This window comes from Peromyscus maniculatus, chromosome 1 (genome assembly GCF_049852395.1).
Source record: "Peromyscus maniculatus bairdii isolate BWxNUB_F1_BW_parent chromosome 1, HU_Pman_BW_mat_3.1, whole genome shotgun sequence".
Taxonomy (NCBI): domain Eukaryota; kingdom Metazoa; phylum Chordata; class Mammalia; order Rodentia; family Cricetidae; genus Peromyscus; species Peromyscus maniculatus.
This window is the reverse complement of record NC_134852.1, coordinates 205,093,837-205,111,288: the sequence shown is the minus strand read 5'-3', so window position 1 is coordinate 205,111,288 and position 17,452 is coordinate 205,093,837.

Below are 17,452 nucleotides of genomic sequence, written 5' to 3'. Positions count from 1 at the left end.
GTGATCAAAACTTATGTCCTCGTGTTTGTGTCGCAAGCCTTTTACTGTTTGAGCCATCACCCTAGCCCAGACTTGGTTATATATAAAAAGCTAGCCGGATGGCTTTTGAAAATTACTCATGTCTAGGTCTCAGTTTAGAAGTGACAGGGTAATTGGAAGTTGATTGGAATAGGGCCATATCAGTATGAGTTTAAACTATCAAGGTGGTTGTGCTTTGTATTCACACCTTGAACTACTTGCTATTATGTTGTTCTTTGTTTTGATGGATCTGTTTATAGCAACAGCTTAATAAACCTATCTATATAATCCCAGAAAAACAATTACAGATACGCAGACATTTTCCAGGATGATAATTGGCACAAACACAAAGAAGCGTTATTTACATTCATAACTTGGATACGTAGTCACACACAAGTATAGTCATATATTGTCTCAGGTATACATGGAGTTTAAAGTGTACAGGAATATACAAAAATGCAGAGATGGGTGGACAGAGTAATGAGCATAAAGATTTTCCAACAAGAGAGACATTTGAATTTTCATGGAGAGAAATGAGCACACAGATATGTAGAATAACATGATATCATGCCATAAATGGATATGGCACTTTTTAAATCTTAACATTAAAAATGTTTAGGTCTGTTTTGTGCAGGATGATGGGATATCACTGGGAATTATCTGACATTTCTGTATGGGTACTACTTGGCCAAATATAGTGCAAACTCCCTGATTTCTCAAAGAGACAGAGAATAAAGATAGCAATTGTAGCCATAAAACAAGAAAACCCTCAAAATGTCAATGACAAAATCAAGGTCACTGTTGGATCTGGCTTTGGGTACTGACAGATAACCAATTTACAAACAAAAGCAGCCATAGAATTATAATTATTAAATAATATTTGAAGTCAGGCCTGGTGGCACATGCCTTTATTTCAAACACCTAGGAAGCAGAGGTAGGCAGAGCTCTGTGTGTTCAAGGCCATCCTGATCCACATAGTAAACTCTAGCACATCCAAGTCTACATAATAATATCCTGTTTCATTACCACTACTACTACTAAGAATAATAAATATTTAAATGGTATCATATATTTGTCAAGGACTTTCATAGTTTCAATCTCAATTTGTTATACTTATAAAACATACACTTTTATTATAATATTAACATATTATACTTACAGCAGCAGAGGCAGGCGGATCTCTGTGAGTTCAAGGCCAGCCTGGGCTACCAAGTGAGTTCCAGGAAAGGCGCAAAGCTACACAGAGAAACCCTGTCTCGAAAAAAACAAAAAAAACAAAAAAAAAAAAAAAAAAAAAAAAAAAAAAAAAAAAAAAAATTTGTTATACTTACAGCAGTACAGGCTGGTTCTTAGTCTCATTTGATCATTTTAGGATCTCCATTAGATGAATAGATTTATCATCCTGATATTGTAAGATTGGAACTGACATTACGATTATTCTTACTTTATAGATGGAAATACAGAGGTTCAAAGAGATTAAACATTCAGTTCAATGTTACTACAGAAAAAACACAATTTCTAGTTCATAGTTAATTTTAATTCAATGATGGGTTGTAGAACAACATGACTAAGTATAAAGAGAGACATCTAAATTGGATATCAAGTACCCACCGCTTGAAATTAAGCAGCAGTTTGCCTGACTCAAATAAACCTGTAATCAAATGTTTATAGATGATAATGAGCACACACAATGGGAATATATCTCACCTTCCTCTAATGCACAGACCAATGTCATTATAGCAGAGCTGAATAGCTCTCAACATTGGATCTTGAATATATCTGCCTGCTCTAAGATGTTCTGGGATCTTCTGAGTATCATGTAACCATGGCTTAACTCAGGGGTTATTGTCATTTTTCCCTGACCATGGGTCTATGGTAGATGCTGAGAGGCTCTCCGTTCTTTTTTTCAAAATTTTATTTCATGTACATTGGTGTTTTGCCTGCATGTCTGCCTGTGTGAGGCTGTTAGGTCCCCTGGGGTTACAAGGGTTAACTGGGGTTACAGACAGCTGTTAACTGCCATATGGGTGCTTGGAATTGAACCTGGGTTCTCTGGAAGAACAGCTAGTGCTCTTAACTGCTGAGGCATCTCTAGAGCTCACAAAAAGTCTCTCTAGACAAATGACTTATGTTATTATGTAGGAAACAAATATGAACGGAAACACTATTTAATATGTAAAAAACAATACTCTCAAATTAGAATAGAGATTCTCAATGTATACTCCTGCAAAACTGTAGAGGGCATGAGGCCCTATTGCCCATAGGGAAACCAGAAATGTTAAACATGCAAGATTGTCTCATGAAAGGGATGAATACCTGTTTTCCACCCAAAACGACAGAGTAAATAGTGTCAATAGCCTGGTTATCTGTACTGTCTGTAGATCCAGTACACACCCAAATCCTTCCCCCACTCCCAGACTATCATGTTTATCCCAGACTCTTCTTCTCTGGACTTTGATCTTGAACGTTGTTTCTATGCCAATAGAACCCATTTTTAGGGGAAATATAACATATACTTTGTAGTTTTGTGACCTCACACCTGATCTTTCCCAAAGCCCTTAAGCTATAGAACTCTTATTTATAGAAGAGGTCACAAGCACATTGAAAAAGAGTTTTGGCATATTCATGCTTCAGGCTTTATTGTGCACATGGGATTGAAATAATTGTTATCACCCAACTTTTTCCCAAAATTGTACTGTTATTAATGCCAAAATTATAAACTTCTTGGGGTCATACTCAAGAAGTTAGGATCAACGCCAGCCAAAAAAGTCTTATCGAACCATCTTTTCTTCTTGCCTCAAGTGGGTCAATACACTGCCAGCTGTGGTGTTTCTGGGATCCCCACATAAAATTGCTGATGTTGAGCAACTCTGAGACCATATTCCTATTTGTCCAAGATAGTTAGTTAATAACCTACCACATTCTATTCTTTCTTATCTTAATTCAGTTCAATTTTATTCACTTTGGTTAGTTTTCTGGCATCGAGAGTCCACTGGTTATAATCTGGTCGGGTCACATTTAAGGCCCAAATGCAATGAGTGAGAAAACAACCAAGGGGGACAACACAATGGATGATGCCATGAGCTAAGTTGTCCTGAATGAAATAGGGATTCAGAATAAGGGAGGGGTAAATACAGGACACTTGAATATAAAATTCCTGAAAACAATAGAGAAAAGATAAAAATTAAATTCTAAAATAATATGATTCTAAAAATGAGCATACAAAGTTTATTTTTCCTCATTTTTATTAGTTAAGAATTGTGTAATGTATTTTGATCATATTTGCCCCTCCCTAATTCATCTCAAATCCAACCCCTCTTTCCTCATCCACTATACTTTGTGTGTCTTCTTTATTTTTTAACCCATCAAGTACAGTTGATGCTGCTAGACTAACTTATTTTCTCAGAAGCCATCAATTGCCAATAGCTCCTCAGCTACTGGTGGGACATTGGGCCTCCTTCCTTTCCTCATGTTGGGGTTTGGTTTATCCTGAGCTTTTGTAGGTCTTTTGCATCTTTCATTACTTCTGTGAATTTGTATGTGTAATTGCCCTGGTGTGTCTGGAAAGCACTGTTTCCTGATAGTCATCTGCTGCTTCTGGCTCTTAAAATATTTCTGCCATTGTATCAATGCTTTTGATTGAAAGCTGGCAATATCATGTGGTGATGAATATTTGTTACATTCCTGTGGATAAATTATTTTATTAATTGTATGCATGTGTATATACAGTTGTGTAGTCTTATAGGTCATATATATGTATATGTACATGTGGATGGGTATGTACAATTTCTCTAGGATATATGTGCACATGGAATCAAATATACTTTCTCATTAGGCAAAGGGAAATCTGTGTCTTACATATACTTAATTGTGTGTGTGTATACATACATATATATATATATATATATATATATATATATAATATTTTATATCCTAGAGAAGTGATTTAATATTTGAATTAGGAATCATTTGTATGAACAGTCAATGTAGCATTAAATGTAGAATCAAAATAATTAGAATTCACTTAAATTGTCCTTGGCAAGATGATTGCTAAGTAATTGCTAGCATATACATTTATGGGTAAACTATACAGAAATATAAAATTAATAGACTACTGTTATATTTTAACTTAATTAAATAAAAATCAAAGGGTAATAGACCTGATAAAATGTAAGTTTATGTAAATATTATGTTTATATATATATGTATTATAAATATTATGTGGTAGTTAACAAAATTATTAAAATGCTAAAGGAAGATAATCTGTGAGGAAGGAAATGTTGTAGACTAGCAATACATTGTGTGGCTGGAGAGACATTCCTGTGTAACTCAGATCACCTGCTGAAGGGCAGACTAAGATACAGGCTGGAATTCTGAGCATCTCTCTGCTTTCCTTATCTGGTCAAGCAACCATTGCTAACATCCCTTTGGCAAAGTTGCTACCTGTGGGGAAGATAGATGTTATAGATTTATGTTTAATGTACTGTTTACTTGTGTTTACAAAAGACTATCTGAGAGATAAGAGAAAAGCAGTTGTGTTTGAACTGTGAAATTTCCTACAGTGTGGTGGAATATTATTTTAGGATATGTTACATTTGTTTCTGCTGTGGAACATTTGTTTAATTATGCAAAGATGTGTTGCATTCTTTTATGTTGTTTCACAGAGCTAACTCTGTGAAGCTGTGTTACTTTGCCTGTCTAAAACACCTGATTGGTCTAATAAAGAAATGAACAGACAATAGGGTGGTAAGAGGAAGGATGGGTGGGGCTGGCAGACAGAGAGAATAAACAGAAGGTGAAATCTGGGAGGAGAAGAAGATCTAAAAGCAAGAGAAGGAGGAGGACATCAGGGTCCAGCCATTCAGCTATACAGCCAGCCATGGAGTAAGAAGTAAAGAAAGATATACAGAAATAGAAAAAGGCAAAAGTCCAAAGGCAAAAAGGTAGGTGGGATAATTTAAGAAAAGCTGGCTAGAAATAAGCCAACCTAAGGCCAGGCATTTTTAAGTAAGAAAAACCCTGGTCTCATTGCCAGGGGACACACAAAACCATAAAGCCAAGCAACTTTCACCAACATTTCAGAGGGCCTAGTGTGATCCCATGCAGTCTCCCCAGCTGTCAGTCCAGAGTCCATGAGCTCCCACCATCTCTATGGTTTTTCCCATCATGATTCTGACCCCTCTTGTTTCTATAATCCTTCCTCCCTCTCTTCTTGGCTGAGTGCTTGGCTGTGGGTCTCTGCATCTGCATCCATCAGTCACTGGATGTAGGTTCTATGATGGCAATTAGGGTAGACACCAATCTGAGTGCAGGGGAAAGCTAGTTCATGCACCCTTTCCACCATGGCTATGACTCTTAGCTGGGGACAATCTTGTGAGTTCTTGAGTTTTTTTTCTAGCTGCAGATTTCCCCCCATCCCCTTAATGGTACATTTTATCACGATATCTCTTTCATTGCTCTCCTTCCCTGTCTCTCCCCATCCTGGGTACGCGAACTGGCTTTTCAGAGCCCATTCCCTAAGGTACGATGCCTTACTCAGCCTTGAGGCAGGGGGGAGGGGCTAGGTCCAGCCCCAACTTGGAATGCCAGTCTGTGTTGACTATGCAAGGGAGGCCTTATCCTCTATGAGGAGGGCATGGGGTGAGATGGGGAGGAGGGGGGAAGACAGGAGGGGCTGGAGGGGGAACAGAGGTTGTATGTAAAAGGAAAGAAAAAACTTTTTAAATAAAAATTATAAAAGAAAGGCCTCCATGATTTATTTGGGAGCTTGGTGGTAGACCCTCCAAAGAGTCAAGGAGCCAAAAGAGTGAAAAAACACCACAAACAACACAGAACAATTGGTCCCTAACTGGTGGCACTACTTGGGGGTCTTGGAACACCCGTAAGAAAGCCTTCCTGGAGGAAGTGACTCACTCGGGGTGGGCCTTCAGTTATTACAGCTTACACCCACTTCCTTTTTATTCACTCTGTTTCTTCATTGACAGCTTCACACAGTCATGCCTCCTCTGCTGTGATGGACAGTATCCTCTTGAATGGTAAGTCAAACACTTCCTCTCTTAGGTTGCCTCTTTCCAGCTATTTGGTTACAGTAACAAGAAAATTAACTAATACAGAAGCACTGCCTTCACTTTTTCTTTTTTTGATGAGAAGTTTCAGCTGCAGAATAAGAACAGCTATGCACAGATCATGGGCTAGGTCCATAAGTGTTACCTATTATTTAGACTCTGAACTGCTGTACCTTTCTGAAATCTGCCTCCTTCAAAACAGATGTGTCTCTGAATCTCTGAAATCACAAACCTGATGATTTATATCCAGTTTTGTCTTTTGTTTAAGGTCCAGACTTTTTTTTTTTACTTTGTCATTTAGATACAGTCGATTTTGCTATCTGATCACTCATAGATGTTTGCTTAGAGCTGTGTTATTCAGCCTTGGTTTTGAGCAGAGGAGATTACAGGGGAGTCAGGTGAGTGCTTATCACAATCTCTTCTCATGCCAGTGTGCTGTGGGATGTCATTCTGTATGCTATGAATATGTGTTGCTCTCATTGGTTGATAAATAAAATGCCGATTGGCCAGTAGCCAGGCAAGAAGTATAGGTGAGCAAGCAGATGAGGGGAATTCTGGGAAGAGGAAGAACAGAGACAGGAGTCATCAGCCAGACACAGAGGAAGCAAGATGACAAGGCAGAACTGAAAAAAGATACTATGCCACGTGGCTAAACATAAATAAGAATTATTGGTTAATTTAAGTTTAGGGGCTAGTCAGTAATAAGCCTGAGCAAATGGCTGGGCAGTTATAAATAATATTAAGCCTATGTGTGATTATTTTGTGAAGGGCTGAGGGACTGTGGGTGAGAGATTTGTCCTGCTCACAGGCCAGGTCAGACACAGGAATTTCCGACCATACCAGTGGGGATGCAGAAAATCGTACAACTACAAACATGATCATCACTTTTATCTTGAGGGTTGTGCATTAAAAACAGCACATGCTAGTGAGTAAGGGAAAACAATGGGGAGGGGATCAGGTATGTCTTCATTGAAAAGAGAACATTTAAGATGAGATCATCCAGCTAAGGTGTATATAGCCATGCAAACATCAGTCACAAAGATATCTCCATTTATTTCCTATGCTATGACCCAACAGACCCATGTACTGAGAAGTCTGTCCTATCTGTGCCCCATTCTCGCAGTCTCTATCCTGGACAGGAGCTCTATGCTGATTGTTTCTTCCTTCATGAAATATACTCTGGTTTTCAAGATGCTTTTAAATTTTAATTTTTTGTATTATCTAGATATGGGTACATACATGTGAGTGCATGTACCTGCAAAGACCAGAGGTGTCTGATTGCCCAGAAGCTGTAGCTACAGGGTGTTATAGAGCACCTGCTGAAGTCTCTGGGAATGGAATTCAGGTCCTCTGAAATAGCAGTAATTGCTTTTACCTACTCAGCCATCTCTTCAGTCCATTACTTCTGTTTTATATATCAAAAGTTTAGTCATTTTGAAGACTTCCTATTTTTCTTTATCCCTTAGAGTAAAATAATTTCTTTATGCACACTTCCATTGTTCTTGAGTGCTCTCTTTCTTTTGGTATGCTCTGTTACTTGTCGGTAGCTTTATATCTACTTACCAAGGGCATGATTAGAGTCTACTGTAAAATGTCAGATATGATATTTTTTTCCCTCTAATCAATTCCTTCAATAGAGGAAATAGCAGTCTCACAAGTTATCAAATGGAGAAAGTGTCATGTGGAAACATAGTAAAATCTCTAAATTTACAACAAATTCTTAATAGCAACCATTTCCTATATTACATACAATAAAATGATAAATGAATAGTGAATAGAAGTTACTCATCCAAGATACTTTCCACATGTCTTTGCTGTGAAAGTCTCTGAAGGAACCAAGGAAAGAATATAATTTAATCAGTCTAAATACAATTTTCTTTTTAACTCAAAAAGTTTATCTTCCATGAAACAGAAATGATATTCATCTGTTCTTTCTCCATTTAACACTACATATATTTAGCCTTATACTTTCCACTCCCCCCAAAATAAAAACATACATCTGTCTCAACAGTACCTCAGATAATGATATTTTGCTAATACCTACAAAGTCATATATTATATTTTTCTTTACAGCTGTTATGGAGATTAAAAAATAATTGTAATGGATAGCTGTTCTGTATATGACCTTGAAACATAGCCCCTAGAGATGTAGCAGGTAACTGTCCTCATGACCTTGAAGTATCTGCCCCTGGGGCATGGCTTGCGGCTTCCCTGAAGACCTGAGAACCATGTAGGCCATCTTCTTCTCTTCCTCATGGGACTTGGATGCTGGGACAGTCTCAGGCAGAACAGCATGGGACCATGCCTCACCTTTCCAGGATGCTGCGACAATTCCTCTGTTCTGTCTTGTGAGTTTTCCTTTCTTAATAAATCCCTTTGCCCTTTAAGTGGCTCCATCTATTTCTCACTTTACCTGGTGTCCATGTGAGTGGGCCATCCCCACAGCCCTTATCCATACAGAGAAACTTAATACCCTTGCCTGCTAGAGGCAGCTCAGATCCCATCCACAGAAACCAAAAATCCCTGCTCTGCAAACTGCATGCTGCAGTCCCTCCCAAACCATGCCTGTGTTCCCCTGGCCTGGAGCTAGCTACACTGGAGCAGCATGAGACCTCTACTGGGGCCACCCACTTTCCCACTGTAGCAATCAGCCTCAACAGGCTTGTATAGACCCGATTGATACAATGTAAAATTGTAATTGTCATACTGTTTGTATGTTCTACCTCTGCTTAGGATAATTTGTATATTGATACATATTTAGGACATTGTTATCATATTGCACTATACATTTCTACCACTGTTGAAGATATTTTGTATATTGTCACAATATTGAGGTCATTGCCCTTATACTGTACATCTGTTTACAGACTGTTTACCTTGATATGTGAAGCCTTAGTCCTTTGGTTATTTAGGTAGATAAGACTTACAGATTAATTGTCACCCATGATTGTTATATCTATAGTTATGTTAGTTAGGTTTTCCAGATTTTCAGAAACACATGGCAGATAGATTGGTAATCTTCAAACACTTTATAGACCCAGAGAATATGGCATTTAAATGTTTTGATAACTCAGAATTCTGTTGACAAGAGACATAATTGCTCCTAGAAGCAATGATCTGTTCCCCAGAGAATGTTGGACTTGTAAGACACTCTATTTGGAAGTTTGTCTTCTTCTTGGCACAAAATGGACTGCTGGGCAAAGAACTGCCCTTGCCTCCACTGATGACAATATAAACACAGTCCTTTCCAGACAAACAGGACACAAAGAAAAGGAACTACTTACCTTTGCCAAGACAGGATAAGATGGTCTTTCAAAATTCCTGCTTCTGAAAATGGTCTGTCAGATATTGTAGGCCTGTGGCTAAAATAGATGCCCCAATGGTGCTATGAATTGAGAATCTTTAGGTGACTGTCCAGGCTGCCAGCTGTCTCTGTCTATTCTCACAATTTTTTGAAAATTGCTTGTTTGCACTTTCTGTTTTCTCAGGTAATATTTCTTGCCTTCTCAGGCCTTTGATGGAGTTGAAGACTAGATAATTACAGTTATACATCTTCACCTTACAACTCCATTTAATCTAGTTACTACTGAGGGAAGAAAACCAGACTGATCAGTGGATTTAAAGAACAACACTCACTTTTCTGAGGACTCTAACCAGAGTGCACATGAACTGCTGCTACGGCACTTCAACATGGAGCCCATTTCCAGCACATGTCTGACATACCGTCTCAGATCACACAGCTGAGGATCCACTGGGCTTTGTTCTCACTCTACCCACCTTTGTCAACTTTATAGGGTAATTCCGTGGAAAGGATGTAACATGCCTCTCCAAGAAGCACCACTATAGACTGGAAGATGTTTCTTGATGTTTGCAAACTATGTTGAGAAGTTAGCAACACTACTCTTTTCTTGGCCTATTAAAAATGTGGTCAAAAAGCAGACCTATCCCAAGGAGAGAAGGCTTTAGTCTCCACTTCTTTATTTAAAAATTAATTTTTTTCTTTATTTTCTTGAGAATTTCATATATAAGTACTGAGTTTTCATTTCTCTCTCCTTCCACTTCCAACTCCTTGTGTCACCCAATCCCTCTTAAATTCATTACCTCATATTCTTTAATTATTTTGTTACATATGTACTTACACACTTATATAAATATGCCAGCACAACCTCTTGGATACACTTGAGTGTTGATTATATGTGTGTGTTTAGGGTTGACTATTTCCTGTTAGATAATTAACTAGGGGGCTTGCCTCTCAGGAAGACTGATTCTCCCTCTCATAGCAGCCATTCATTGCCAATTGTTCTGCATCAAGGAGTGACGCTTGTAAATATCCCCATCCATGTTGGCATGGAGACGATTATTGTCAGTGCTTAGATATTGTTTATGCAACCCTGTTGTTAAGATTTCATGAGGATAGCTTTGCTGTCATATATAAAAGACACTGTCTCAAAGCAGACATTCAATTTCTCTGGCTCTTATAATTTTTCCTCTTCTTCCTGTTACCTGAGCCTTAGGTTTTTGGTTGTACTGTAGAAGTATCAGCTGGGGCTGGAAACACCACAGTCTGTTGTTCTTTGCATTTTGACCATTTGTGGATTTCTTTAATGGTCAGCACCTTTTGCAAAAGGAAAGTTCTTTGATGGAGCTAAGAGTTACACTGATCAGACAAAGACAGTTCAGGAGTTGTGCATCTGGAGAATGACCTATGGATGCAGAGATGGCATGGTGTGATTGATGGTCTAGATGCCACTTCTTAATGGGGAAGAGTATCGATTAGACTGGCTGTGAAAATTATCACAAACCTCAAAGAGAACCTTCAGTTTGCTGTGCTCTCAAAGGAATGAATGTTTCATAAGTTGACTGTCGATGTATTACCTATAAGACTGAACAAAAAAATAGTTAATTATAATAAATTGAAATGCTCATGATTCATATCTATGTAATTGATCATTATAGACCATTAGAAACTTTGCATTTAAATTACCTTAATTATTTGTAAAAAATATCTCATATATAATAAAATGAATCAGAGTGACAAATGACTGAATAAAGGAACACACCATTGGAGTAGATAATAATGTTTATATGATTGTATCTATGGGCTAAAATGTGGACAGAGGGAAAGATATATAATCTGTAACATTTATCTCTAGGTTATGGACTTATGGAGCTGTTTATTTCCTGTATTCCAAACTCTCTGAAAAGAGCTGCAGGTTAAGGGAGAAATGAAAAAGAGAGGCCCATGAGTAACTTTTATAATTTTTCAATTGCAGTAATCACTCTTTAGACTTGGAATTTGAGGCTAGTCCTCATCTGCAGCCCAAAGCCTATCTTCCAGAGATCTGCTTTCTTTCTACATGAATCAGGATAACTTTTGCCTTAGTGAATGGCTCTTACTGTGCACATCATTAGTCTATCTTTCTACATTAAAGTCTACTGTCATGTCAACACACAAACACAGTAAGCAACCCCTATGTATAAATGATCTGTCTTGTATCTTGAGATATGTATTTTAAACTCCAGGTTCTTTCCAATCTTGGTCTCAACAATTCTTCTCATACAAACCCTCCTCTTTTCTTGCCAATTGGACTCCTGGAGCTCCACCTGGGGCCTGGCCGTGGATCTCTGCATCTGGTTCCCTCAGTCATTGGATGAGATTTTTGCACGACAATTAGGGTGTTTGGCCATCCTATCACCAGTGTAGGTCAGATCGGGCTTTCTCTCACCCATTGCCAGTAGTCTATTGTGGAGGTATCTTTGTGGATTTCTGTGGACCTCTCTAGCACTTTGCTTCTTTCTATTCTCATGTGGTCTTCATTTACCATGATCTCTTATTTCTTGTTCTCCCTCAAAGGGACAAATAGCCAAATGAATGGAAACACATGAACTATGAACCAATAGCTGAGGAGCTCCCAACTGGATCAGGCCTTCTGGATAAGTGAGACAGTTGATTAGCTTGAACTGTTTGGGAGGCATCCAGGCAGTGGGACCAGGTCCTGTCCTCAGTGCATGAGCTGGCTGTTTGGAACCTGGGGCTTATGCAGGGAAACTTAGCTCAGCCTGGGAGGAGGGAACTGGACCTGCCTGGACTGAATCTACCAGGTTGAACTCATTCCCCAGGGGAGTCTTTGCCCTGGAGGAGATGGGAATAGAGGGTGGGCTCAGGGGAAGGGGAGGGGAGGGGACAAGGGAATCTGTGGCTGATATGTAAAATCAAATTAAATTATAAAATAATAAATAAATAAATAAATAAATAAATAAATAAATAAATAAATAAATAAATAAATAAATAAATAAACTCCAGGTTCTTGACCTTCACAGAGCACAGGGCTCATTTTTAAAAATTTTGGTGCTTGGAGAAATAACCTCAGCAAACTCCCTGATCATCTGTCTCTTACTATCTTTCGGAAGGTACAACTATGAAGTCTCATCAACATGACTTCTCAACAACAACGACACCAGTGGATATGCCAAACTGAACAGGGGAAAGTCCATAAGGCTTCAACCCTACACAAAGCAATATAGGAATGGAGGAAAGCTGGGAGTATGGCAGGTGATCTTCCTGGAGAAGAGAACACTAATTGGTTGTCCAGTGCAGAACAGTGAACCCTAGAAACATTCATATAAGTAACATTATATGTATTGAACAATTTATATTTAGGAATATACACATATATGTGTGTGTATATATAAGTGCGTGTGTAATAAATATAAGTACATATATGCATGCAATGACAAATAAAGAAAAAGAGGTCATTAATTTGAAGGAGAGTGAGAAGGGTTATATGGTAGGTGGAAAGGGAAGGAATAAATGTTGTAGCTATATTTTAATCTCAAAAAAAGTTTGCTGCTTTGAGAGAATGTGTATATATGGCTGGGATCTAAACTGGCCTCTATGGTGTTTGTTTGTTTGTTTGTATCACTCTTTGTGTTAACTGTCTGATTCCCTCGCCAGGTTATTTTCCAGTTTACAATAATTTTCTTCTTGTTAGGCCTAGCTTCATATGTCCAGCTCTAGACAGAATCACTCTTTGTATTTTCTTGTTCGTGATTCTAGAGGTATATATCCAACTGTCTACCCTTTTGGGTAGTTTTGAATAGCTCAGCCTTGCAAGATCAAATTTGAAGTGAAAGGCTAATCACATTCAGTCTGGAAATGAAATGTCTGCAAGCTGTTTTCTTGGAGGAGAACAATCAGCTGCAGGACCTCTGCTAACAACTTCATTGTTAGGTGCTAATAGGTTTGGCAAGAGGGCAGTTTTCCATTAATTTCTTTGAATAAGGATGGAGATTAAATTTTCTCACCTGTTTAGATTTTTCCATCCTGTTACCTGATGTCCTTTCATTGCTTTGAAAATTGAAATGCCTAAGGACTCATGGACACTTGGCAAGTAGACAAGACAGGCAGGAAACACTGGGTCTCCCTCTACTTGCTTCTTCCTATTCCCTACTCTTCTTTCTCTCCAGCAATGTACCCATAGCCTCATCGGCCTTCACCATTCTCTGCTCATGACTCCAAGAATCTCCTAGAAATGAGATTCAGGAGAGAAAAGAATGAGCTAATTTCATGTGTTTCTTTGAGTCACAGTAGTACAAAAAATACTATGTAACAACACTCTGTTTTAGATTATTTTGCATTTCATGCTACCTTTATTTATTGGACCCTTTCCTACTTTCCTTGCCTACAGTACTATAAAGTGAGTTGTCTAATAATTATCATCTCTGTTTTACAGAGTAATAAACTGATGCTCAAATGAATTAAGTGATTTGCTCTTCTTTTATCTCCCATTCCTAGAAATCATTTTGCAGGATGAGGTCCAAGAAATGCTGTACTTTATACTGACTAGCCATCTCTACCTTTACAACCTCTCGTTGCTGGTGAGACACAACAAAAACAATCCTCAAGTGTGCCTCCTGGTATTTCTCTTTATAGAAATATTTGTATACTTTCTGATATAACTTCACTACCAAATGCTAGATTCAGCAGCAAAAAAAATGGCTTATTAATAACATATGGATTACTCATTAAAGTATTGCTTAATCATTTTATTCATGACAAATATGTGATATAGATAATATTTTTAGAAATATATTCACCCAGTTATGAAACTATATATGGTATGCCTTTGTAGGTGTCCAACTATACTTTGTAGTAAGGATATGGCAGCAAATAGGAAAAAACTCATATTTTTCATGAAATATTTCTTTAAAATTATTTTATCTGAGAATCTTTGAAAACCACAATGCTTACTAAGTTTAAAATACAACTCTTCAACAAATTCAAGTTTAATTTAATGACAATATTTTTATTTTATGTGATACCATGTTTACTAATTCTTTGAGAATGATATACATGAATAAAGTGCTTTGATCATATTCACACCTCACACCTCCAATAACCCCCCTACATGCATCTTCCTCAACCATCTTCACTTCACTTCTACTTTTTAAAATAACCTATAGAGTCCCATTTGTGCTCCCCATATTAGCATGACTATGGGGCACTGTCAAGGTGTTAGAGGCAACACCCTTAAAGAAAACTTGCTGTGGATATCGCTCTATATAAATAAAACACTGATGGCCAGTGACCAGACAGGAAGTATAGGTGGGACAAGGAGAGAGGAGAATTGGGGAAACAGGAAGAAGGAGGGAGAGACACTGCAGCCACCGCCAGGACAAGCAGCATGTAAAGACGCCGGTAAGCCACCAGCCACGTGGCAAGATATAGATTTATAAAAATGGGTTAATTTAAGATATAAGAACAGTTAGCAAGAAGCCTGCCACGGCCATACAGTTTATAAGTATTATAAGCGTCTGAGTGATTATTTTATATGTGGATTGTGGGACTGCGGGGCTTGGTGGAACCTGAAGAGAAGCTCTCCAGCAACAAAAACTAGCTTTCCTTCCCCAAGCAGCCATCACCTGTCTATACCTCCCCAGCTAGCAGTAGGAGGTGGTGAGCATGACTCTCTTTTATGCTAGAATGTTGATTGGCTTTATTTTCTTCAAATTAGTATGAAAAGAGATATTGATTTATGAACCATAGATTTACCCTTAGGTAAGTTGGAAAGTTAGCCTTTATTACAGAGCAGGGTCAGCCTGTCTGGGCTAAATTGCATTGATTCCATATACAAGTGTTACTTTGAAAAGCTGGCATTTGTTTGTAATGAGTAAAGCAATCAAAAGACAAAAACAACTGATGCTTGGAGCACACCATATTATCTCTGCAGGTGCCTGTAGAAAACGGATGTCTTGCTGATGTTCAAAGCACTAATTTTCTTCCTTCTCTCGGCCTTACCTAACATCCTGCTGGGTGTCATGTTCAGTTTTAAATCGTTGGAGGTAACATGTTAGCTCAACATTTAGCATTTAGCTTCTTGATTAATTTTGATTCAATATTTAAAAACATAAATATGTCAAATAGTTATGTGCATGTAAGCCATGTAGATAGAGTAGAAAAATATGTGGGCCTAGCACTGTCCTTTCTGAGTTTATGGAGCTAAGATGTATTAAGAGGAGAAATAATTACAAGGGGATTAAATGGGATGGAGGACAGGATAGAGGAATAACTAAAGCTAAAGGCCTTTGGAAAAGTTATATGGAAACTTACTACTGTAGAAGATTCCTTAAATATGTATACACACATAAAAGGAATTTAAATATAGTTATCACATAATGGAGCTACTACTAAGTAGCCATCATACACTACCAAATTAAACCCCCAATACAAGAAATGAGTTAGGTTTTTTGTTTGTTTTTGTTTTAGTTTTAGTTATAGGTCAGGGGGGTTATATTATAGACCACCCCAAATATTACAGGTTAATGCTAATGCTTTTGGCTACCCTCCACAATCTGATAGCAAAACCCTATTACTGAAGACACCACATACATAATAGAACATAAGGAAACCAAGCTGGTACTCAATTGTAAGCTCACCCCTACTGATTAGCATTGATAATGCTAGAAGGTATTGTAGCATTATATTATATTATATTATATTATATTATATTATATTATATTATATTATATTATATTATATTATATCTATTATATTGTACCAGAGAAGAAAAGTGATCACCAATCCCACCCAGCTATAAAACCTTTAAGCTACAATAATCGCCTGTGTGCACAATACCCCACTGATGTAACAGTGGCATGGGTGTTGTGAAAGTAACTAACCATTTTTTTTTTAATTAAAGACCCAATCCATGAAATGGAACCCATCAAAACTTAATACTTTGACATTGTTAAGGAAGCCAAGAACCTGAGACTAGATAGGTAATGGACCCTAGGGGGAAACTTACCACTCTGTTAAATGAACATAGCAATAAAATGACTCCTAATGACATGTTGCTGTACTCATAGATCAATTCATCATTCAACAATCATCAGAGAAATTTCTTCTTGAATAGATGGGAGTTCATCTAGAGACCTATAATGAGACAATGCACAAAGAGTGGGAGACTTTGGAATACTCAGCCTTAAATGGGATGTCTTTATCACACTGTACCCCAAAGACTCATGAATCTATGTGAAAAGGAGGTGGGAAGATTTTAAGAATCAGAGGTGGTAGATGACGTCAAGGAAGCAGAGTATTTTAACACAATAGGGCTTATGCACATATGAACTCATAGTAACATCATATGCAAGACCCTTATAAACCAGACAAATTCCCAGTACAGAGAAGGACAAGTATGTACAAAGTTCTACCCCTGAGAGGCTATTTGCAATTGATAGATGCTGGGGGAGGAAAAATGTTTTTTTTTTTTTTTTTCCAATGGAGCGACAATGAGTATGTTAACTACACCCCAGTGCTGGTCCTTTTCTCCATGGATTGCATTTTTTGTTTGTTTTAATTTTTGTTTTATTTTTTAAGAGAAAGAAAGAGGCTATCCTAGCTAGTCCCTAGCCCCTTTGCTGGGCCCTGCCCTCAACCACAGAAGACTTCTGCCATCCAGAACCAGTGAGTGACCCATCTGTCAGAAGTACTACACCCTTCTCTGGATTCTGGCCCCACTCATGACCCTTTCCCAGGCCTAAGCTATCCCAGCTAGTCCCTGGCCCCACTGCTGGGCCCTGTCCCCAACCCCAGTGGACTTCTGCCTCTGAGGCACAGAACACAACACCAGCCAGAATCGGTGAGTATCCCTCCTGTCCTGTGGCCCAAACCTTCCCATCTCAGCACCAGCACCACTGCTGGGCCCAGCCCCCAACTCCAGAGGGTTCACACTCTTCTGATGTAGTCCTCACCTGTCAAAAACCAGTGGGTGTGTGACCCACCTGCAAGCTGGACTGCCTCCACCCCTTAATTCTGATTCCCCCAAGAACCATATCTCCGCTCAACCCCTCCCAAATCATCATCCTTTTTA